General features: G+C 44.0%; 1 long non-coding RNA gene across 1 annotated transcript; it reads left to right on the forward strand.

Annotated features, from left to right (window-relative positions):
• The first annotated feature begins 7,324 nt into the window (after nt 1–7,324).
• Nucleotides 7,325–17,571, forward strand: LOC142603215 (uncharacterized). Its single transcript, XR_012837106.1, has 3 exons — nt 7,325–7,415; nt 8,029–8,116; nt 17,425–17,571. It is a non-coding gene; the product is annotated as an uncharacterized LOC142603215 (long non-coding RNA).
• The last annotated feature ends 7,205 nt before the right edge of the window (nt 17,572–24,776 follow it).

A 24,776-nucleotide genomic window follows, 5' to 3' on the forward strand; every position in this document is an offset into this window, starting at 1 on the left:
ATACTTTAGAGCTATATTCCTAGCTATTAAGCCGGATGTTGCTATGCTCACAATATCAGTTCATTATACAATATATGCTTAAACTTGTCCTTTAATTATAGCTTAGAAGATTATATCCAGGAAGTTTACTAAACCAGGAAGTACTGGTCCCAGAAAGACACAAATGCCAAAACAAGTAAGAGTTTCCTCAGTGATGCAGGTACGTACTGTTGCCAAGGTAGGTGTTTTTCCATGGCAATCTTCTCCGTTTGCCACCATTGCTCTTGTGTAAGAGGTGAAAAAGCCCCTGGTGCACTTAGACTACAGTTGGGCAATGAAAGGATGATATGGCTAAAGAAAATTCATGGATGATGATAAAATAGAGAAAGTCACCTTAAATTGCTGCTTTACTGGGATGTGCCTGTTGGAATGAAGCCGTGTTGGAAAGGACTTCAAAAGTTTTGGTGTTTTACCTCTTAAGAAGAATAGTGTCTATATATGATTTTTTTTTTTTTTTTTGATATCTCAAAAGCAAATCCTACAGATTTCCTGAAATTGTCCATACCAACAGGGTATAGAAAAGAAGGGAAATGCTCCTGAGAAATGCTTGCAATAAGCAGAAGGTTCCTGTGATCCAAATGGACTATTCCATCCTTGGATAGGTATTTTCCACAATTGTTATCATCTACTTGGTATAACTTACAGGGAATGACACATTTGTCGCTGGGCTGAGACTCTAATGACCCGTAGCAGGATAAATTATGCTGTATTCTCACACAATTATTTCCTTGAAATATGCTTATTTTTCTGCACACGTAGACTAGGATCACAGGCTGGTTAAAGACATTAAGACTGTCTTGTGAGCGCATTTGGCTACTCCTGCAGGCAAGGTCAGCTATTTTGGTTATATTTACACATAAATTAGTAGACTTATGGATTCATTTTCACAGTGCAATTTATAAGAAAATTAATGAATCATCTCTTGATAGATATTTTAAAGGTGAACGAGAAACCTTTTGTAATTAAGTGCACTACAGTGCCTGTCTATACTGACTGTCCTCAAACCTAGGCAGGTTGTAGGCCTGGGAACATGGGCACTGACCGATGTTGTGCGGTGGCCAAGTCTGAATGTTTGCCTGTGTGTGGCCTCACCTGTGTTCCTTGTCCTCTTTCCCTGCCACAAATATTTACTTTGCCCCTCCTTCCTTTCATTTCTATGGGTAATTCCTTGCCATCTCCTTCCACTACCTGATAGTTCCCTGTTGTCCTCTTGCCCGTGATGAGTAATCCAGCAGCAGTATTGCAGGGATGGGGCTCTTTCCCAATGTAGCTTGATCCTGAGAGGATCAGGTACCCCGCAGCAGGAGAATTTGAGCTTGCTTTCCACTAACACTTGTGACACTGACTGACCGCCGTGTCACGTTGCGGTACCTTGGGAACCAGCTTATTAAAAAAGTAAATTTAAATATGGCCATAGATTTGTTAAATTTAGTAACAACATAGTCCTGCAGTACAGATCTCCATGGTGGGCACAGAAGATACTGCCACTTTTTACTTCACCAACGAAGAAAGATCAGTATTTTGTAAAGTCGCAGCAACTGACACGGTGTAACTAAGGGTACTAATTTTCCGGAAAGAGCAAGCTTTTGGCAGCTGATTTTCCTGCAGTGCTGTTCGGCAGCCGGAAGGTGGGGCACGGGTTTTGCTGGTTTATGGTGGTGTGCTAATGGTGCACGGGCACTAATTCTCGGGTTTATTAGGTGCAGTGGAGATAAAGCAGCAGCAGATTGCGGATTAAAGTTGTGAAAGTAAAATACTGGAAAATTAAAGGAGTTCAACAGATCACTCTCAAAACTGAAGCTAGTAGGTCAGGAGGTCTCTTGGTACTGCTGGCCAAGGCTTGAACACCCAGGTGGCAGAGGTAAGAAATAGGGGAAAACAGAACTGCAGGGAACTGAACTGAAGCAAACTTCGTGTAGCTGTATCTGCCACTGCTTCTGAAACTCTTTGGGGCAGTAATTAACTGGGAACACTACGCTATACAGATTTCAGCTTAAAATATAAGTATTTTCTATGTTCAGAGCAAGGACCAGGCAAAATCCAGTAGAAAAGCTGCATTTGAATATAAGGTGAAACTTACTCATTTACATTTAGGTAAATTAAGATCAAAACCATGGAAGTCCTCTAACAGAGCTACTATGAGTTATTCTGTTGTAATTGTGAGCAGTCATCTCCAGTCTGTGAACAAACCGTGAGAGACTGTCTGAGGTTCATCACATACAAGAGTAACAGTGGTACTCGGCAGCTTGCAGGAGGTTTTAATTCTAGGTTGATAAACACGTAATCATGCCACAATAAAACTTAGAACAACACTGCTTTGGTACCCACAAAGAATTTTTTCCTTCCCTAAGCTGGTGCCTGGCTTTGGTGCAGTCTGTGCACATCTCTGTTTAGGAGCACATAGAAAAGGAGCATTCAGATGTTTGGAAAATTCCGTAACTGCCCAGAAATATCTGCTCTGAGACAGCATTGCTATTAATTTATCAAGTATGCCACTAGCTTAGCATATTTATCCACTCCAAATGAACTGAAATTGCTTATTTTGTAGTTTATAAAATTGCATCCCCTGGATATACTCCCCAAAATAGCCTGCAGGTAAAGGTCTGTGCTAACACGCATGGTTAGTAGCATATCCTAAATAACAATGAACTTGGGTTCTTCCCCAGAGAAAGTAACTGTAGTCTTTCACTAACTACACGATGGCACCAGCTCCTAAATATTTGCATCCAGCATGTTACATGCTGCACCTGAACCATTCTCAGCTACTGGGTCGAAAGGTAATAATGAGATTGCCACAATAGGCAAGGGCTTTATCAGTCAGAGGTGGCATGAGAAGCCTTCCCCTCTGCCCTCATCCCCCACACCTGAGAATGTATAGATATATTGCACAACTCATCTTAAAACCTGCTGATAATTTACACAACACTTTTGCCTGTCAGAATTAGGCCCTAGTAAGAATTACCGATGCCATACCAACTGTCATCTTCCTCTCTTACCCTCCCCCCCCCCGCCCAATTTTCAGGTGAAGAAGAGAATTAACATCCCATTTTTAGTGATCAGTGCCGTGATGCTAGTCCTGACATTGCTGCTGGTGCTATAAAAGCAGGTCAGTCTCCCTCAGGTTTGAGAGCCTAGTCTTTGGGAAGAGTAAGTAAAAGCACTCCTCTAAGTCAGGTAAGGTCCTTCCTTCTCAGCTCACTTTTAATTATAATCGCTACCATCTTCCTTTCTTTGTGAGGGCTGCACATCCAGTTGGGGATCTGGCGAGCTGATCTCTGACAATATCAAATGTTCTCAGAACTCTTAATCGAAGCAGCCCATGAAAGCACCCCGGGGAGCGCTTTATTCTCTGTGTTTAAAAGGACATGAAAGTACAATAGTTCTCTTTATATGGGTACAAAGCAGCCAATTGATCTTGTCAGTTTAATAAATAATACAATTGCTTCCATCAGACACTGTTAATAGACTCCTGTCTGGACTAATGTTGTACAGAATTGTACGAGTACAGAAATGTTATCTACCTCCGTCTGCCCTGGATTAACCACCTCCCCCTTTATCACCTAGAGGCAAAGCTTCCAGCAGTTGTCCCTGAAGGGCATCAGGTCCCCTGATCTTCATTTCTTTCTTCATTTTAATGTGTGTTCTTGGAAGAGACAAGCTAATTTCCTGATGCATCTGTTGTCTGGCTGGTTTGTAGCATCTGTACAGATTCAAAGAAGCCTGAGAATGTAAAATAGGCAGCAGGTTTGGGGGTTGTGTTTGTTTGGTTTTTTGTTTATTTTTTAATCATTCACTGCCTATGTGGTCTCAAGATGCGAAATTTGGATCATGCTTTTTAAACATTGCAAAGGTGCAGGGAAGCTTGCATGCAGCTTCTTACCTGGGGTGTTATGAATACAAGGACCAGATATCAGCAAAATTGATACAGGGCTTTGGTTCCAGAAGCTCACAGCTCAGGGGTTTGGCATGTTTCTGGTTTGGTGCCAGCATACCCAGATCATGCCCTTCCATGAGTTTTCCCCTCAGTGTTTTAAGTGGGCCCTGAGTTTTTGCATCATCAGCACTGCTTTTTAGGTGAGCATTAGAAGGGATACAGACACACCAGTGTTCATTGAGAAAGTTCTGCTTTGAGGATAGTTAATTTTACAGTAGTGACAAATTTTACATTTTTGCACCTTTATCTACCTAAATATTTGTTGATATACATATGGTGGTTTTATAGAGATATGTTTTTAGATATATATATGTACACACATATATATAAACCTAGTCTTTGCTGTCAGAATCCCCACACGCTGTTTCCCCAGATGACGAGAGACTGGACATGCCTCTCTGGGTGTTGCTGAGCTCTCTGACTCAGCCTGTCAAAGGAGATACTGTGAGTAAAAAGCTGACTAATCCCCTTCCTTGTGTTTGCAAGAAAAATACCTCTCATCTTAATGCTGGAATCAGTTATTCAATTGTTAATAACATTTTGTTTATCTGTAATAATCTGAGCGAATAACACAATGACCAATGAGTAAAAAGAGCTGTTGTCGACAAGCTGTTTAGATTCCTTATACCTTGGTTGTGCCTGCTGTAAAAGGTAGGTGGTAACAGTGCCAGAACTCAAAGGGGCATCAGGAGGATGAATGCATAATTTACATTGAGCCGCTCAGGTATTTCAGGTACTGGGAAAATATATGAAGCCAAGAGATTTGTATCTAAGCAGGAAGATATTCTGGTTGAGCAATGAGGTCCTACAGCATCAGAAGTCAACAGACTTGGGATTCTTTTGGATCAATGGGGAAAGCTGTTTCTGGGAATTGATTGCTTCATCCCAAAAGCCTTTTTGCCTGGATCCCTGTGTCATCAAGTCTGCTTGCACGGATATTGCTTTTGAATTGTTGTTGCATTACTTGCAGAGAAAATGCACTGCTGCCCTCCTGCTTAGAGATGAACTCAAATGTGTTTTATTTTAAATTCAAAACCTAATTGAAATCCAGATTCCTTCACTAGTTTTAGATATAACTTCAGAAAGAAAAAACAGTCCTTTAAATAATAAAATGCTCATGTTGAAAATCAGTTTTCCTTACTCCCACATCCATTTTGAATTCAGGCTACTGTGTTTGAAGGATGAGACCAAATAATGCTTCTAACATCACAGTTGGTATTTGAAGGCAGCTCTGTGCTCTTCTTTGAGTGCTATTGATGCTTTCAGCTGTGGCATGAAAGACCTAGAACTCTGATCTCTGGTTTTGGCAAGTCAAGACATTCAATTCAATTTCAGAATCACGCAGCTGTGAAGCTTTACAGTTTTTGATGTTTAAAAAAGGTAGGGATTATTTCTGTTCTCTGTGATTTGTGAGCAACCGCTGCTTCTGTTAGCAAACCCAGGAAGAAACCTGTCTGTCTGATGTGCATGGACTGTTACTGATACCTGCGCAAACACCTGAGTAGATATTACACATCTGGCTGGCATGTCTGAGATCAAAGCGCTCTCTGATGCTCTGCTGCCCTTTGAACAGCATTTAATTGGCCATGAGACTACATTTTTTAGGACCCAGGACTGAGCTTTGCCTCCTCAGGTCACTGGGTGAATGCAGTTTAGGTCCGTAGAAAACTTGGTGGTGTGCTCAGCCTCCTTTCTACTGGAGACAGGACTGTGTCATTATTCCCATTGCTGTGGTTCTCTTACCTCCAGAGGGTCGTGGTAAAGATGCTGAGTTTGCAGTCCCTGTTTTTTCTTATGGGGGGTTCCTGCAGGTTGATTGAAGCACATTAGCATGGACTGTTAGGTAGAGATACCCCAGGTGTCCTCTGCAGAGGAGATTTCAGGCAGACCTGGCCAGCCTTCCTGATCTTACAAGGCTTGTGCCAAACTCTTCAAAAACCCAGTTCCCTGGGGAGCAGAGAATAGCTTACGAGTGACGGATGCTAGCTGGGGTATGAAGCTGGGATTGAGGGTGAACAGGCAAAGCTGGCCTTGGCAGCTGCTCCTCACCTACCTCCTCCCACGGTGGGACGGGGAAATTATCTAGCAGCCTTTTGCCAAACAACTTTGTGCTGGTCCTGTCATGGAAGTCCCATTTGCACTGGAGAAGAGGCATGGACTGGTTACTGACACAGCCTCTGCTGGCACTGGTGCCACCTGGGCCAGGGCTGGCTCCAATCCAGAGCCTAATGGCCTCCTGAACTTAGCACTAAGCCCAGGCTAAGAGATGAGCCCTGAGCTTGGCGTTTAGTGCCTCACTAATGCAGACAACTCGCCTCCCATCCAGCTTGGACGATGGACGTGACTGGTGCGTGGCTGTCAGTCCACCCCAACAGCTAACTGCAATGTCCTTCATTTCCAGCACTGCCAACCAGCCGATGCCATGAGCTCACGTCTGGGGGCTTCTCCCCAGGGGATTTCGGTACACGTTCTTTTATTTTCATTAGAAATAGAGGCCATTTGGTTCAGCTGTCTGCCAAAACAAGTGGACAATTGGAGAGCTGGGATATGAACGCAGGCTCTGTTCTGCAATCAAAGCAGGCTCTTCAGGACGCTGTTCCCCCTCTGCTAAACAATACAGCATTACAAGCGTGTCTGTGTTGAGTTGCTGTGCAGCACACATCTTGCTGCAAAGACAGCAAAGCCAAACTGCTCTTTGCTGTACCAAGGGAGAAGTACAGGGCAGACTTTGCTCGTGGGTTAAGGCAGAGCGTTGGCCCTGGCTGTTTCCACTCTCTACTGGAGGAAAAGGATCTGGCATTGTAGAGAGGAGTGTACCAGGTATTCTGTGCAGGAAAAATGGAGCGTCTGCATGCTAACCACACATGATGGACTGCCTGCTGCTAGCTGAAGTACTGTGCTGTGCATTGTTACTGAGTAGCTCTCTGTGATTCATGACAAGAATGCTGTCCTGAGGATATTTATTGACTATATGGTGCAAAAAGCTGCTTAGGTCCTTCATGAATAGATCTGAGATCCAAGTCTCTTTTGTAATGATTTCACAGCCTGGACAGATGTTGGATGGATGCGTGGCAGGGAGGTGGGGGTGGTCAGAGCAATCTGAATTGGCAGTGGATGTCAGGACACTGACAGCACTCTGCACGTGACGGGTGTGAGGAAGAAGAGGGGGGGAGGGAGGGTGGAACATGGACAGTTGTGCACTATGGAAGGGAGAAAGCAGAGTCACCCCACAGGATGTCACTTCTGAGCAGAGGACTCTGCTGAGGCTCAGTTCGGCAGTATGCTGCACACCTGCCGTTTGCAGCCAAGTCTAAAGGCACCGAGGATATCAGTGCCTTGCAAGATTAAACTCTTTGATTCCAATCTCTTTAGCTAGAGAGCATGTTGTTTTATCTAATGCTTGTCTCTGCCTGTTTTAGACTGTGGCGCCTGCTGAGAAAAGGTATGCATAATGAAATGATTAAATCACGCGTTTTCAAATAATCAGTCATGCTGTTTCAGCTATGCAGAAATACTGTTCCTCTTATGAGACATCTAGCCAGATTCTGAATTTCTTTTGGACTTGATATTTCTTAGAAGGACTCTGAATAAAAAAGAGAATCTGGTTAGGGCCAGTTCTGCTCTCCTGTATGCCCAGGGCCAGATATGATCACATTCATATTCTTGTGTCGCTGCAGAAAGAAAATAACTTTGCAGTCTGATTTTATGCTCAAAGAAAATCATTCACACTGTGACAGCACTTCAAAATATTTCAATCCTTATTCTGTATATGCTGCTGGCTATGACTGCAGTGCAGAAAAAACCCCACTTCACTGAATCAGTAGTTATGGGAAGGGGTAAAGTTTCCAAATCACTCCTTTCCATCTTGATTTAGTAACTAATCCCTCATTCCTGCTGTACCTCCAGTTTGAGATGTCTCCCCTGTAACTCTGCACTGCTCCAGGCTTTGCAACCTTGACACACTTAATTGCTCAACACTGGTTAAATATTGTGCGTGGTAAGGTAAGATGGTGCTACATATAGAATCACCTCCTAACTGTAGGAAATCTCCCTAGGGAAATGCACCCTGGAGCAGGCAGTGAAGGAATTGAATCAGAAAGACACTTATGGTCAGAGTCCAGAGACTCCTCCCCATCTACCAAGGTAAGGTCTCTTCTTAAAAGGATGCTTTCAAGACTGATTGACCTAAAATGAAACCTTGTGCACTTTTTTGGGTGATGGGCATGTATATGTTCCCATGTCTGCTGTTTGGGGTCACTCTTAAGAGCATCTGAGAAACCAGCTGAAAACAAACAGGAATGATGTTATCAAAGAGGACTCTGACCTCCCAAGGTCATGGAAGCGACAGTGAACTGGTGGAGGTTAATAGGCTTATTTTAATGAAGGAACTGTATTTAGAGGGGAGGTGGCACAGCAAATACAAGAGGGCTGCGCCATGAGATACTCAGGCTGATTTTTGCAGGTCCTAAATACAGCCTCAGGGAGAAGAGCAGCGAACAAGTCCCTCCTCCTTCATAGTGCCACATTTAGGAAACTGAGTAACAATTGCATTCTAGCCAAGAAGGCAAAGAAATTTAATTGAATAGCAAAATATCAGATCTACATTTCAAACAGAGGAATTATCTTTCTGGGCCAAGCAGAAGAGTTTAATTTCGACAAAAGGAGTTATAAGAACTCATCTGCTTTACCATAATGGAAACTGTCACCACCAGTCTCATTTTAATTATGGAAGTGTTGCTCCAAGAGACTTCTGATCTGCACGTGCAGTTTTCCATCTCGAAACCAAAACATCTCAGACCAAATGACTCTTGCGGTTTCAGAGAGCCACAATTCTGTGCTGCAGTGAAAGGGCTAGAGGCCATACAGCTGCGTTACTGGGATGCCACCCTTGTTCTGGCAGATCAGATATGGAAGACAACGTGGTGATAAGACAGAGGCATTATTCCAGCAGAAAGCGTTAATCAGGGACATTGAAAACGGTAAACCTGAGTAACTATAAGCAGACAGAAGATGGTGATGAAAGAAAAGGAAATAATCAAATTCTGCATTAAGACAGAGACAGCTTAGATGACTGCTTTCATTTGCATTCATCTTCTAAAATGAATTTGCTAGTTTTCCTCTAGATATGGATGACAGAGTTAAAAAAAGGCCACAAAAAATAAACACACACACACCCCCCAGCTTAGCGGCAGTGCAGAAGAAACCCAGCATGCAAAAACAAAGAGCAATTTCTTCTCTCCAGATGAACAAAGCTGCATGGTCATGCCAGTTGCCTTCAGCTTTAAAATGCTTCTGCAGAGCAGAACTTGCCGCTCTTCTCTTTTGCTCTGCCCAGTGTGACTCTTTGGGACAGGACACAATGCTGCCATGGAAAACCCCACCTTGACAGAAGAGCTCGACAGCTATTCACAGACCTCTCATGTAGAGCATAAACCTCTTCCCAACTAGGAGTTAATGTCACCAATGCAAACATTCGGCCTCTTCCTTGCAGAGTTCTGCCTCATTCACTTGGCTGCTTTACCTCCTACTTGAAACTAAAGCCTTAACTAGCAGTCAAGCAGGACAGAAGAGCTGTGTGGGGTTTAGAGTCTTCAGTACAATCTATTTGAAAAATGTCTGTTACTAAAAGGTGTAAAGCCTTTAGCAGTTCAAGAGTAGAACGACTTTGTGTAAGTAACAAATTATACCAGTCCATATTGATTTTTCTTGTATGAGCAATTCCCAGATCAAATGTGCTCTTTCGACAAGTCAAAAGGTGATATTTCTAACTGCAGTCACTCCAAACTCTGAGGAGCTAAAATGCAAGTTTTTCTTTCTCTGCTCCATCAGTGCTGTAAATAAAAGCCTCACATTGAAGCCACACCTTACCATTTTGTTGCTGATCCATAAAGTTTACTTTTTAGAAAAGGAAAAAGCTTCCCAGGTCCATAAACCTGGCATGACTATGAAGAGCAATTTCACATTAAAGACATAGTTATGTGCAGCGTTTATCCTCCCAAGCATCCCAAGTGCGCTGGTGTATCATGCCCCCTGCTCCCACTCTCTGACCTACAGACTCCTCTTCCAGGGGACAGGAGTCCATGAAGTCTCTACTCTTCTCACCAAGTCTGCTCTGCTTGAATCAGACAGTAACAGACCTGTGCACACAACATTGAAGAGAAACACAGAGCACAGTGGAGGAAGAGATGAAAACACACAAGCCCTTGGGATCAGACGAGCCCACTGTCAAATTGGTACCTCTGTTCTTTATGCACTGTTGGGCATTTAGATTTAATTCCCTCTGTTCCTCCTCGAGGCCCAGCAAGGAGATCCTGCTTCTGCCAAGTGATCAGTGGCTGATGTTGCTTGTTTGAGATCCGCTGGCAAAGCCGACAGCAGTGATGCTTGCAGCTCTGCGTGGAGATGCAGGTTGAAAGGAGACCTGGAGTGGCCCCCACAACAAACTTGCAGTAGTGTTGCCTCAAGTAACGTTGTGCAGCCAAGATGACAGATTTTAGGAAATGAATGAATGTAACATTTATTCATGAATGCACTCTGGGAAGATTCTTAACATCTTTTTTTCACTAACAAGAACGACAAAATTGGCATTTCAAAATACAGAAAAGATATCAAATACCAAAGGGACATCCTATTGAGGGAGAGGAAATCAAGTTGATTTGACTCCAGAAATCAAAACTGAATATTTTGAATGTTTCTCTCTGTACAACTGATATAATGGGGTTTTTTATATATATTTCCAAACAAAAACTACAGTTTGATTTTTTGTTTGTTTGTTGGTTTGTTTGTGTTTTTTTAAAGTATTAATTCAATATCTTGGTCATGAAGGTGGAGTGAATGGTGCTAACTTTCATCTCAGACTTTCCTGAGGAAACAAACTTATCAACAAAGAGGTGATGGTGACCAGACCTGGACTAATACAGTACAGCACGTTGTCTGAACCTACCTCAGAGCCCAGCTCACTTTTTTAATCCGACCTTAACTGCACATCCCTATGCCAGACTGGTGGCACAGAGCCCTGTGGTTCCCAGGCTGCCATCAACAGCAGGGTTATCGGTCAGCCTCAGATGTCCAGACCCCAGAGCAGAGTCATCCTGAAACCCTTCCATGGGAAGGAAACTCATTTTGAGCAATTCCTCTGTAATAAGCATAACTTAATAGCACTGTGTGCTTTTCTTGTGTGTGGCACAAGCCTTTCTGCCCCCCCAGGGTTCCTTCCAGTCTTCTCCTGTTCCAGATCTCCCAGCCTTTCTGCACCTGCCTCTCTCCTTTGAGCTCCTTCCTTCCCAGCAGGAACTGGGGAGGGGGTGGGGGGCTTGCATCTCCTTTTTCCTGATTCTTGTCAGTAAGAGCTTGTCCTAGATACCAGGTTAGAGCTGAATACCGGACATCCTACCTCTGCAGGAAAAAGGGTACTGCGTGGTTATTTCCCCTGTCTCCGCTAAATGCGTTCTGCCCTTCGTATTCAAACAGAGCACTTGGTCTTTCTTAGATAATTTATCTCTCATTCTTTCCTCTTATAGTCTCCCACAGCAAGGCCCCAAAAGTTATCTAATAAACATGGATGTTATGACATCCTCCCATAATAGCTCTAAATATCATTCAGGAAACACCACCTAATAAACGATATAATTACTGCAAAGATGAAAACCAGCACTCCTGAAAACACACAGTGAGTTGCTCTTTATCTTGTCATACAAATTATTTCCATTTTTTTCTTGAGTGCTTTGTTTTGTCTTTGCTTTTCAGGCTCTCCTTTTTCCTCGTCACTTGTGATCATGTGCAAGAAATGTATATCTCCAGGCACAGAAATATAAAGCGCAGTTGTTCTGAGCTGCCACGGGAATGCAGGTCCACCCAGTTCATTTTTTCCCATTCTACTGGGTGGAGTGGCTCTGCAGATCCACTCATATACACACCCTTTCTTTTTTGGTCCTGTTAATTATTTTAAGCCACTCTTCAGGTTGGTAGCATAGCTTATTACTGTGGAAAATGGGCAGTTTCTCTCCTTCTGTGGTGACTAGTAAGTTATGAAAAGCTTTTTAGCTTGATTTATTCTGACTTCTGCCATGTCTTGCTCATTTATCTATTATGCTCTCAAATAATGCCAATTTAACCCAGCAGTTAAACTAGACAGACAGAAGGCCATGCATTTCCCTACCCAAAAGGTATTTTTGAAACAAAAAGACTCGCTTTAAGCCAGTAAACGGTATCATTTGCTTTGAACTAAGGACAGCACCATACAATTATCATTGACTCTGTTGTCACGGGCCCATCGCATTATCACTCCGCTTCGCTTTGTTACTACGTTCAGCCGAAGCAGTGAAATACAAAGGAGAAGGCTGCTCTGTCAAGTGCTTCAAGGATGGGATTGCTGAACGCTGTATTTTAATAATCTGCCTTGTTCGCATGAGCCGAGCCAGCCACAGCCAAAGCGGAGAGCAGTTGTTGGCCAACCAAAACACAGCTGTTGTAGCTCATTTTGAAGTCTACCAGCCTTTCTGCTGTCCCTTTTCAGAGATTAAGCTTAATCTTCTGTAGGCGAGGCTTATGTCACCTTATTCAAGAACAGTTTCACTGACAGCCTTGGAGTTTTTTCCTCTTTGCCTCATATTTTGCGGTTTTGGCAGGGGAAACAGCTTTAATAGAAACGTACCCAGGCAAAAAGCGAAACTGTGTAAAACCTGTGTGGTTCTGCCACACAGCCAGCAGCCAGGCCACGCGAGCGGCCAGGGAATTCACAGGCTTTTGGAGAAAAATGAAAGCTGATATTCTGGTATGCTATCAAACCCAGGTAAATCCAACCATTTTGTGTGATTTGGGCCGATGGGCACATGCACAAAACAGAAGCTGTGTTTTAATCTGAGTTTTATTTCCTTTTTTTTTTCTTAGCTTTCTCCAAAACGCAACTGAAATTAAAGTGTGGGAGAGGAGGCAGTTGTCTAATCCGTATGGATCAAAATTTCATAAACTACTGAGTTGCAGCAAAATGAAGCAGCTGAGTCCCACCAGCCTGCCTCTCTCCGTGGCATCATCTGCGTTGTGCGAAAGCCAAATCAGAGTTATAAGTAACTCCGCTCCAATGCCAAGAAACTCATCGCGTTGGTTTATCCAGAAGGGCTTCTGTACCAAAGATAGCCTCTGGCGTGTGGGTTACGTTTCAGGTCTGCTTTTAGGAGGGAGCTGTTCCAAGAGAAGCTGAATGTCTGTCTTCAGGTCTGTGATTATTGTAAAAGCCTGGATTTGAGCTTTTTTTACTGCCTGCGTGTCACAGCACTTTTCTAATGACCACTGGTTGCTGCCTCAGTCGAATAAGTTTCCCAGATTAACCAGGAAAAAGAGAAACCCTCCACCCTTGGTTCTTTTTCATTTTATAATTATCTGCTGTTTCTCTAGACTTACTCTTTTATCCTTATGTTTTGCTCTTGCCTGGATGTGCCCAGTGCCTTGCAATTAAAACGAAGCGGCTGTATATAGCTCACAATTTAAGATCACATGCTGCAAACCCTTGCTCATTAGAGCAATCCCGCCGGAGCAAATAAGGCTGTTTCACATCAGCTCTGTTTGCCTGGTGAAGTTTAGTAGGTTCTGACCTTAAGTTGCATGTTTTAAAACATCAGCAAAATGTTCTCTGACTCACTGTTAATAGTATAATTGCTAATCTGATGAATCTCTAAAAGAATAGGTCAAAATATGTTTATATAACAATCAGAAAACTTTCATTCCCAAAGGGAAGAACAGTTGTACTGTCAACATCACTTGTGTTTTGGCCTGGAGGTGTCCTATGTGCTGGCCAAAAAGTAATAATTAAAGGGACACGGTCGACATGAAACTAAATTTATTGAAATTCCTTACCTGTGCTATTTGGCAATGCACTAGGGTGTTCAAAGTGAAGAGTTTCTTTTAAATAAGTTTGTTTTGCACCACTTAGGCTCTTTGTTCTTTCTGCAGTGCTTAGTTTTAAGTATAAAAATCCAGTTTTTACGGTTTCACTTCTAGTTTGTGTTCGATCACTCAGTTTTTCTGTGCTGTATGTGTTCTGAATTTAAAAGACATCTGCTTCTCTTCAGCTGTATCCCCCACTGTCAGTCTTTGCTTCCTCCTGTTATATGCATGCTAAAATATTGCTGGCATGAATATGCAAGGAAAGTAAATGCAAAGCCAGCACCACAGATAATTGCTGATCCTTTTAAAGTGCCCAAACCTCTCATGAGGTCTTTGATGCAGAGGCTGTTAAGCAAGACAGACTAAGATTTGACTGCTCTTTTTGCAAGCAACAAGAACAAGCATCTGCAATTACTTTATGAAAACAACCACTGGTGAGAATTACAAATCAATACATGCAATGTGCTTGGTTTATTTTATTTTAATGAAACCCTGTTTCACACTGCATTTGGAGATTCTCAGCTGCCTTGTTAGATCCCTGGCATCAAGGCACGGTGACAAAGGAGCGAGCCACCTCCTCTGCAGCCGGCATCGTGTGGCAGATGCTGCAAGTGACCCTGCAAATTTTGCTGATTTATTTTTTGGTGTTTCTCTTGAATGGATGGTGTTGCAAGTAACTCACTGGAAATCACAACTCACTTGGTAGCCAAGTGTTTGCGAGTAAAATTGCAAGAGATGTGCATTTAAATTAAAAGAAAAAAATGTATAAAAATGCATAATGCAGGCGTGACCCTCTTGCCAGCGTCAGATCGGGCCAGACAGGGGCCGAGCTGCGTTAGCATGCAGGTTGTACGGAGCAGACATGCCCCGTCTAGATGCTGGCACCCTTCCACACCGAGACAGCCTCGGATGGAGCGGGGGGAGTCGACTCCCACCCCTGCGCTTGTGCGCGGAGGGCTCCGACCCTCAGCACCAGGCTCAGCACCACTCTCACGCAGCCCGACGGCCTCTGGCCCGGAGCCGACTTGCATCTGGACAGCGAAAAACTCAGCAGGAGGAATTTATATCCATCTGCGCCCATGGCCCGTTACTGCTCAGGGTGCAGTTTGAGGTTAGAGCTAAAACAATCCTTTTTCTAGGAACAATGCCCTGGGCAAGGCCTGTCTGATCCAGAAGATTTGATGTTCTCAAGAAAAAAGAAAAAAAAAATAAATTCTTCCAAGCCATGCCTTTCCCCCACTTGTAGGGGTTATAACAAAAAAAACTCTTGTGATCTTACATGGTCAATCACAGCCTGAAGGCTGTGCAATAGCCTGCTCTGTCCCTGAACTCCTTGTAACAAGCACAGAGAGGGAGGAAAGCAGCCAAAAAGCAAAACGCCAGCAAAAGTGTAAGGTCAGCTTGAGTAGCAGATATACTTGAGAAAACCAGGGCCTGCTCGTACAGATTGCTCAAGCTGAGATGGAGGATCCGCACCCCGAACTGGTCGCTGCGGGGAGCCATCACTTCCTCTGCAACGGCAGCAGGGACAATATAACCCAAACGAGGCCAGTGCGTGCTTCCTAGGATTCACCAGAGCGTTGTGAAATAAATACTAGAAATATTTCAGTTGTGTAAATGTTCAAGCGGGTCAAAAGCCAACGGAAAGTGCTCTGCGAGAGCCAGGCCAGTCGGCCCGACGTGGCTGGCAGTCAGCAGGCTTTGTAATCAGCAGATTAATGACCTCCAGAGAAACGTCCCCCCGCTGATGATTTACAGCTGACTGATTTCAGCCATACATTCCTCAGATGCGGTTCCTCTGAGTTTGCTGCGATCGACAGGACGGCATGCGTTACGTGGTACATTTAGGGAAATTCGTTATGGCTGGGGCGCTGATGGGGGTGCAGCTGGGAGAGGCTCCCGGCAGAGCGGCACTGCTGGGGGTTAAACGCTCTTTCTCCCAAGCACTGGGTGCGTTGTCATAGCTGTGTTGCTCCTCTTTGGATTTTTTTTTATTTATTTAAATCTTTTTCAGCCTTGGTTTGTAATTCTTCAGGATAACTAGTTTGCTGTCTTTTTCTTCTAGAGCTCGGTAATTGCTTGGCTTCTTTCCAGTTGATGCTCCCCATGCACAAAGAGGGAAGTGTGCTCTTCTCTATTAGGGCTTTTAGATATATTCCTTCCCTTAAATGAAACCAAGAGGGGGGTTGTCTGCATTGGATTTTGGAGGGGTGAGAGGGGGAGCCTACAACGCCCATGAGGTTCAAGGGTGAATCTAGGCAAAATTGCAGGCACACGCAGGGGATGTTTTCGGGAGTACGTGGCGCCTTTGTGGATCTGAACAGACTTGGCAGCTTAGCGCGGCGTCGGTACAGCTGCCGGGGGCTCGGTCCCTCCAGACACACGCAGGCGCTCTGCAGGAGAGGGTCCTGCTGCTCGTGGGCGGTGGGGGGGGATCGGAGAGCACACTCTGCTCTTGGCTGCTCTTTAAAGAGAAGCATAACCTCTCCGCAGATAGAGGTTGTCTTTGTACTAGAAATGGCATTATTCCCTATGTCAGTCAGCTGCGTCCTGAGCAGGTTTGGATGTAAATTCCCTGATATAACAACCTGGGTTTGATCTGCACCTGACCCGGTCTCCTGCTGCAGCGGGCATCCTTGGGAAAGTGCAGCTTTTGGGGTTTGAGTGTTCCCAGTGTGGCGACAAAGCTCGGTGCATCTCTGCAAAATCCTCCTGCTCTCACAGTGAAGGCATGCTCCCCAGGAAGAATGCCTTATTGTCCTGAAATTTAGCTAGCGTCTCTGCAACATTTCATTTCTAATGTCCAAATGCTTATCCAAGCAGGCTGGCCTGAACAAAACCACTGTGAGAGTTTGTTTGGATTGAATTTTACACGTGCATAAGGGAGAACCTGATAAAATGATAAAAACCCAGGCTATGTACCCGTGCTCCTGTTTTGCTGCGCTGATAATATATTTCCTGGGGCAAGCTGAAGCAAAGTAACAGGTTTACCCTTCACTCTGGAAGTGAACTTAAAGTGAACTTACACTCTGAGATGTGTAAGTAAAAGAACTTGAATGGAACAAAAAAAAATTGGATTAGTAGTTGAAGGTATCTTGCAGGAGATAAATTGTCAGGAGTCTAGCTGATTTAATATTAAAACCCAGAAAGCATAAGAGGCTGTAAGTTAGCCATGAGAGATCATTAACTTCCATCTCCTTTCACCTATGGAAAATTATTTTCCTCTCATTCTTCTGTTTTCTGGCCTCTTTGAATGTAATCAGATATAACTCAGCTTTTCAATTCAGTGACACCTTTTAATCCTGCCTGTGTATGAAACACTTCATACCATAGTGTGGCACTTCATAGTAAATTAAATTAACTCTTCTGTATACTCTTGAAATGTGAGAGACCCTCAATAAATAAAATAAATCTGCAAATAAAGAGAATTTAGTAGAAGGCTGAACGTTTTCCATTCACCTCAGCGAGATGGAGATCAGCGTTACCCTCACGTGCCTGTGTAGGTACCTGTGTAGGTTCAGGCAGATGCCTGACTTCTCTGCAACTCTCTTTCTCTCCTTTTCCTTCAGAGCAAAACCTGCTGTCTTCTGAAAACATCCTGGAGACAACGACTGCAGCTTGCCTGGCTGCTCCAGGCAGCCCCGCATCCCTTCCCATCCACGCACGGTGCTGCAGGAGGACTCCTCACACCTTCTGGGCAATTTTGCAGGTCAGTAAAACTGCCAGAAAAACCCTCCAGGTCCATGATACTCACATGGGAGGGGTGTTCAGTACAAGCCAAGAGCAGGCTGCTTTTGATGGCAGTGTGCAAGCTTGCAGCGCGGGGGTTTCCCCGAGGGTTTCATTTTGGAGGGTTCCTCTGTCACAACATGGGGTGCTTTTTGGAGCGTGTGTTTGAAATCATTTGTCTTCCTGCAAAGTGTGACCGCTGCTGCCCTAAGAGGGAGCAGGACAGGCAGGGATCACCTGCCAACAAACACCCTCAAATAAGTGATATCTGCTCATCCTCAGAGACTTCAGAGGCTTCAGCACTGAGCACGTGGCTCTGCTGCACCGCTAGCCTTCCAGGGAGGTGGGAGAGGGAGACTGGTTTGATAATAAACCTGGATGTCCCACCAAGAAGGTTCTCTAGATGGGGATTAGGAGGGAGCACAGATTAACTTTTTGGAGTAAACTGCTAGGAATTAAGTCACCTCAATCCTCTGTTTTGCTCTGCCACTGACTCATTCTTCCATCACAGTCGAATCACTTCACCTTGATGCGAGGATTAGTGAGAAAAGTCTGTCTCATGCCTTTCTAGTAATGGCTCGCTCTGCTTTCTAATTTGTCCGTGTTCAGTTGTTGTGGAGTTATGGCTTTCATGTTTGAAGAGGATAGCGTGGGTTAGAAGTCAATGTTACAAGAGCCAAATGTGCAACAGAGGGTTTAAAATGGGAGTGAATATGTAATTGGTTAAAGAGTGAGTTAAATGGAAAGGAACCTGTGGTAGGGCACAGAACTCCATGTTCTCACCTCATCAGCACACAGAAGCGTTTATGGGGCTCCTACAAAGGTTTCAAGATTCTTTGTATGCTTGGCTGCGTACTTTTTGCCATAAAGAGCCATAAATGCATCATGTTCCCCATGGCATTAATTTGTCTGGCAACATGGCCTCTTCTGAATCAAGTATTTTCATAGTGGCATCACTAAAACCCTTTTGGAGCATGCCATGAAGCACTGAGTACCCCTTTTGCAAAGCTGAAGTGTGAGGGGAACTGCTGACACCCCTGGGCCAGTGGGCTTTCCTCCTGCCTGCGCTGGCTTTAGGAAGTTCTGCTGAACATGGGAGCAGAGCTCTGCATTCACAGCTGCTTCCCTTTTGGTTTTATGCAGGACTCGTGCACTATGGTAAACTGGGAACAGAGCTTGCCAGTGAGTGTTGCTTTGGGGGACTGCTCTTACTTTGATAAGATGCTTGGGTGGACTCTCTTACACATCGTTTCGATGTCTGATCCCAAAGGGTATCGCCCTGCAAACTTCCATCCCAGCGAGTCTTCAGGGCTCTTCATGTTTGAACTTGCTTTGACAATTCACCTGTCTTGCTTAGGTAGTAGCTACGATATTCCCCTAGAATCTGGTTGAGGAATTTAAATTCAAAACCCAGGATGCTGTCATTATACTAATCTCTTTTTACTCAACTGCCAATCCAACTTGTACGCTGGTGCACCCACTGTGTGCTCCTTCTGCGCACCACTGCTTTCCATCATCTCCTTCTCTAACCTCAGTCCCCTACCCAGCTCTGTCTACATCTTTATACAAACTATACCCACGCCTTCATCCTCAAGTTTCTAATGCAGAGAAGCCACAATACCTGTCTATCGACCCAGCGGTGTCCCCTGATGTTTCTACTCCTGGCTTCTGTGTTGGAATGGGTAATAAAAATGCTGCTCATTTCATCTTTATTAAGCTTTTCAAAAAGGCTTGGAAAAATGAGATGCTGTCTATCTAGGGGGTCTCAAAATTCATAGGTTCAGTTGACTGCATGGATTAGAAACCACCTGGAGGGCTTTTTTTTGATCTGTGAAAATTTAAATTCAGCAACCAGTATTTCCTCTGCAAGAGGGGATGAAATTACCACCTCTCAACTCCAAGGAAAAAGCTGCTTTCCTTGACTTCCTTACAATGCTTTAGGTGTTAGTGATTAACGGTATCAGCCTTCATTTCTGTCTTTGTCATTGCAATACTAGATTTTGTGCTTATGGTAAGTGATGCAGGTACACCACCTATTGTTAAAATAGACTAGTGCTTCCAGCAACAATAATTCATTTCAGCTGCTTATAGTTTTGCCAAATTGCAACTATTTGGGCTGAAACTTTCCAACCAGAGATTGTCTGCTTCATGCTGATTAATTTGCTTTAACTTTCAGCAAAAATGTTTCAGCTGTTCTATGACCAAGATTAAGGACATGCGTTACTGAATGTTGTTCTTACTACTTAGTGGGTTATGGTAGAGGTTTTTCTCCTTTTTGTAGAAGAAATCCTACCACCCACATGTGTTGGACTTGAAACTTGTCATGTCTTGGATGTGCTTTCTGGTGTCAGGCAGGGCTGTCCTGAGAGCCAGTATGAAACAAATGGTAAAATCACAGCCCGTTTCATTGCCTCCTGTTACAGTCTGTCTCCTGGATATCTTGCTTTCCCTGCTCCGGTCCTCTCTCCCACCTTCCAAGCCGAGTAGCTCGCTGCTGTCCCCTCTCTCCCTCTCTTCACCAAATCTACGCAGGGTCTCGCTTCCCCTTCCCCTCTGTACGGTAGGGCTGAATCCTTGCAAATCTGCCCTTGGGTCCCGAATGGGGGGACAGTGATACGAGAGCATCTCATGGTCAGATGTACCTTTCTGCCCTCCCCAAAGTCAGCAAATAGGCTGATTTTAGTTGATTGTATGAGTCTGGACAATCACATTTTGAACATTTCCCAGTTTTACAACCCCTCTGGAGTCAGCCACCAAAACTGGGACATGACATTGCCTTTCCCGCTTTCTCAATACCTTCCCTGGCTGTCAGGTTCATTCTGGTCTCAGAGTACCGTTCTGGCACTTGCCTCTACCCAGACATGTGTAGGGGTCCTGGGAACTGGGTGATTCAGAAGCTGATTTGGTACCAACTCCTGTACTGTCAGAAATGGCAACTTCTGCATCTGGAGAGGGTTTGGACACTGATCTCCTGGGAAATGCTTGTGCTAATTGGGTTTCTTCTTGTTTTTTTCAGATTGATGGTTGATTTTGCATGCAATATTCTTGAGGGCAGGTGGGTAGAAGGACTTTTTGCACAAAAACAGATCTCTGAAGCTAGGTAAGAAAAGATCCCCCCCCCCCCCCCCTATTTTGCACTTAATATGATTTAAAGTTGGCAAGAAAGGCTTGATACAGGAGAACAGAGGTATTCACATCTGTCACTGCAACTAAAGGGAGCTTTCTCTGTGTGCAGCCCAGAAAGTCAGGTGCATTTGCTTTCACTGCCGTTGGATCTTTCACCAAAGTACTGTTTTTATAGCATTTGGTTCCCCAGCAGGATTTCCTGCTCTGGTTTCCATGAGATTAATTGTTTCAAAAGCTGGAGTGGATGGAAAGTTTTGTTGGCTGTGTCCATATAGAAATACCACCACTTCTCTGTGCAGGAAAAGCTGATACTTTTAGCACTGCCATGTGTTCCTGTACAGTCTAATATTTCACTCAGCTGTTACATATTTTTTACTTTATTCAGCCATTATTTAACACATTAAGGAAGCACATGAACTGGTTTCATGTCGCTATTGATTGATACCTTTTCCTTGATAATCTTCTCATAGTAATTTTTAAGTTTCACTGTCACATTCACAAATGTCAACATGCAGTTGCAGATCAGACTTCTTTGAACTCAGGACAGATATTTGAGACACTGCGTTCAAAAGGAGGAGATTTTGCTTTGTGTCATTCATTGCCATTCCTAGCCTGGGCCACAAAGGGTGGGATTTAGGATTAGGTTTCTCTTTACTGTGCACTTGTCCTGGCTGATTGCAGAATACTTTTCAGAGTCTTCAGCTGAGAATGGTTTTGTTTTCTTGGCTTCTGCACAGTCCAATTAAGATTTCATTGGAAAATGTTAACTAGTAAAGTATATCCCTTCTTCAGCAAAAGCTGTAGCAACCACATAACCATAAATTCCTGTGTAGTCAAACAGTGGCTCACGAGATCCATGGACTCATGCCCACTTTGTCAAGCTTTGGAAATCTTGAGAGGAGGTCCTGGAAAGCCAGCATTGGTCTTGACTGCATGGCTGGCTGGTTTAGCACCATGAATCTCTGTTGGGCTCTGCAGGAATAGTTTGGTTGGCTACAAACCAACTACCAGAGGAAATATAGCTAAGAGAGCTGAATAGGAGAGGACAGTAAAGCCATATATACTGCACTGCAGTGCGGATGAGAATTAACTGTCAGAATAACACAGCTTTATTACATTTTTTCCCCAATTCCTAATCTTTTCCTTGCATGAAGCCAGAGTTTATATTCTGGGCCAGCCATATTTCTAGATAATGTATAATCATGGTTCTCTCTCATTGATTATCTTACCGCTCAGTTACAGCTGCTTTGCTGGGCAGCAGGAAGCTTTTCCACGTGGTCTGTGGACATCGTTAAAAAGCAACATGAGCTTGATGCTTTCAGCCCGGAGGGATTTGGTCCTTCTTCAGCACAGGGCTGATGCACAGCAGCAGCCACTGGATCTCACCAGCTTCGTGGTGCAAAGGGGAGTTCTGAATGGGGGGGGCTCAGCCTCCTCACACCATGCAAGCTTGGAGGAGGGCCATGTTGCAGTACTGATTTATATTTCATTCAGAGTATGTCCTTCTCTGCCACCCCTGCAATTTGAGCAGCACTTTTTTATTTCCTCATTAGTTATTAGGTATTTCTAGTCTTGCTTTGATAAAACCAGGAGGCTGGGGGTGGCTTTACTTCCCCATCTCATGCTTGGGAGAACCCTCTGAAGAGCTGGAGGACTGCAGTACTGAATTGTTGGGCAGGGGCATTTCAGGACATAAGGCACAGAGAGGCTGACTGAAGCACTTTGTTCAAGCTCCTCCACTCCATTAGCTCCAGGATGCCAAATGGAAGTAAAACAGAGCAAGCTTCAGTGCAGTTCTCAGTGCTTCAGGTTTTAAACATTGCAACGTACACCTGAGCTACCTTGTACTGTGTCCGGCTGGTGTTTTCTGAACATGACCCCATTGAAAGAGATAATCATGTTTTGTTTAAATTAATTTCTGAAGTTTGAAAAACGATTTCTTTTTAAGACTGCCCAGTTCACTGAATTGCACCTCTGCACAGTAGCATATTCAGTTTCTGCTGTAACCTGCTACTGCTGCTTTTAGCTGTAGCTTTAACCACAGAAATAACAGCCAAAAAAAAACCAACCCTACTATTTGCTTCATTTTTTTTTCAGTGACACTGGCTGCACTGTTAGTTGGAAAGAAGGTTTGGGGAAGGCATATGACTGTGCTTTCTTCCTCAGCTGAGAGAGGCATTTAAATTCTCTCTGGCTTTGCTGAAATCACAGTATTGCTGAGAACATCTGTAGAAAAGAATTAGCTTTTTCTCTCCCCCCTCCTCACTGAAAGCAAACTTCAGAGAAGGTCAGGCTCCTGGGTCTTTCTCTGGATTATTTTAGCTACACTGAAAAGGGTAGAGCCCGTCTCATTGCAACCAGCTGGAAATACAGCAACTGCTTACAAAGTACAGGAGCTAGCTGCCATCAATATATAGATTTGGTAGAAGTCAGACTGTTCTTTAACATTTTCAGCAGTGCTAACATTACAAGACAAGAGCTCTGAGAGAAGTCTGGCCCTGAGCAGTGCAGAGCATCAGTAACTCAGCCAGCCAGACTATCTGCGCTTAAATGGGAGGTCACCTTGCAGGTCACACTGGGACCTCCTCCAGGGTCCCCTGTGGGAGGGTGGACAGGCATATTCTCACGGGCTGCAGCTGACTCAATGATCTTAAAGGTCTCTTCCAACCTAAATGATTCTATGATTCTGTGATTCTAAAAGCATTTGGAAACTAAGACTGGGACTCACAGGCTTGTTTCTGGGAGCACATGATGCAGAAACTCATGAATCATCACTCCATACTTAATATCTGCAAGAAGAGGCTAAAGCATTACCTGCAAACCTTTGATCTAAGTTGTTTGGGCTGCAGTCTACAGGGCTACTCGGGCTGTTTCTCCTGAATTAATTGTGGTACTAATAAGAGCTCCAGCTACAAATCCAATGCCATGTCCCCTTCTGTCTATGATGGACTGTGCAAACACTGAACCGAAGTCCTTGTTTGAAAGATTTCTGTATAAAAGAGAGGAGCCAGCCAGCTGGGCTCTCTCTGCGGTGGCTCAGAGACTTGGAATGTGATTTCTCCACTCCATACTAAGCTGATTTGGTAACTTTCCAGGACTAAACTTCTTGCAAAAGACACCTCTGGATAGAGTTTCTGGAGCAGGCAGACACCATGCCTCCTAGATATGCCTCCTAGATGTTCTGGGTAGGTGGCTGTCTGATTTTAGCAGTGCTGGGGTTTACTAATGCAGGCATAATTCAATTAGGGCACCCAGAGGATTGGAGAAAAGCCTTTATTATTTTTAGTCTAAATAAAAATAGTATCTCAGGCTTCCTAGAATAGTGAAAACACAGAGAGTCATGGATGATGGCTGGACAAAGAATATTTATATGCTTTTTCAGCCAGGATTTCCATGAAATAGAAGCTGTTTAGGTTGGATTTGGCCAGTCCTGTCATGTCTAGGCATATGCAATTAGTTCTCTATGCTTAAAATTGCAGTAACAAACCTGGGTTTGACTTTGTGGCAGTACGTGCAGGGTACAGCCTCACAAATGGTATTTAGATGATGATGATTATTTTAATCATACCCCTTCAGTAAACAAGAAACTCTGTTTCAGTCATGAGGGAATGCTTCAGCAGTACTAAAGGGATTTAGGAACCTAAAGACTCATCTAAATGTGGTCAGTGAGGGCAGTACCTAAGTCACACAGGTTTCTTTGAAAACATTGCTCCATTTGTTGTCACCTTTCATTCTTCTCTTCCTCCAGGGCCAGGCCGCTTCATTGTAGGGAGTCTCAGCAATGTCAGTATTTCTGGATGGTCTGGTTATGCTGTCAGGACACGGGGTGCTGAGGGGAGAAGAGACAGACTTGTCCAAGGTTTCCTGATGCGAGGGGGACAAGAACATACAGGAGCTCTGTTCCTGCCTATAACACAATGTTTTAAGGAGAAAGGGAACTTTCTCAGCATGCTCGTTCTGTGGTTGAGAAGACTTTTACAGCATTGCTCTGACCACTGATGGCAATTTATGTTGTTATTTACAGGCTGGGGTGTTTTTTTCCTTCCTTTTGTATTTGGAGCCATGT

The sequence above is a fragment of the Balearica regulorum genome, chromosome 10 (genome assembly GCF_011004875.1).
Source record: "Balearica regulorum gibbericeps isolate bBalReg1 chromosome 10, bBalReg1.pri, whole genome shotgun sequence".
NCBI classification, from domain to species: domain Eukaryota; kingdom Metazoa; phylum Chordata; class Aves; order Gruiformes; family Gruidae; genus Balearica; species Balearica regulorum.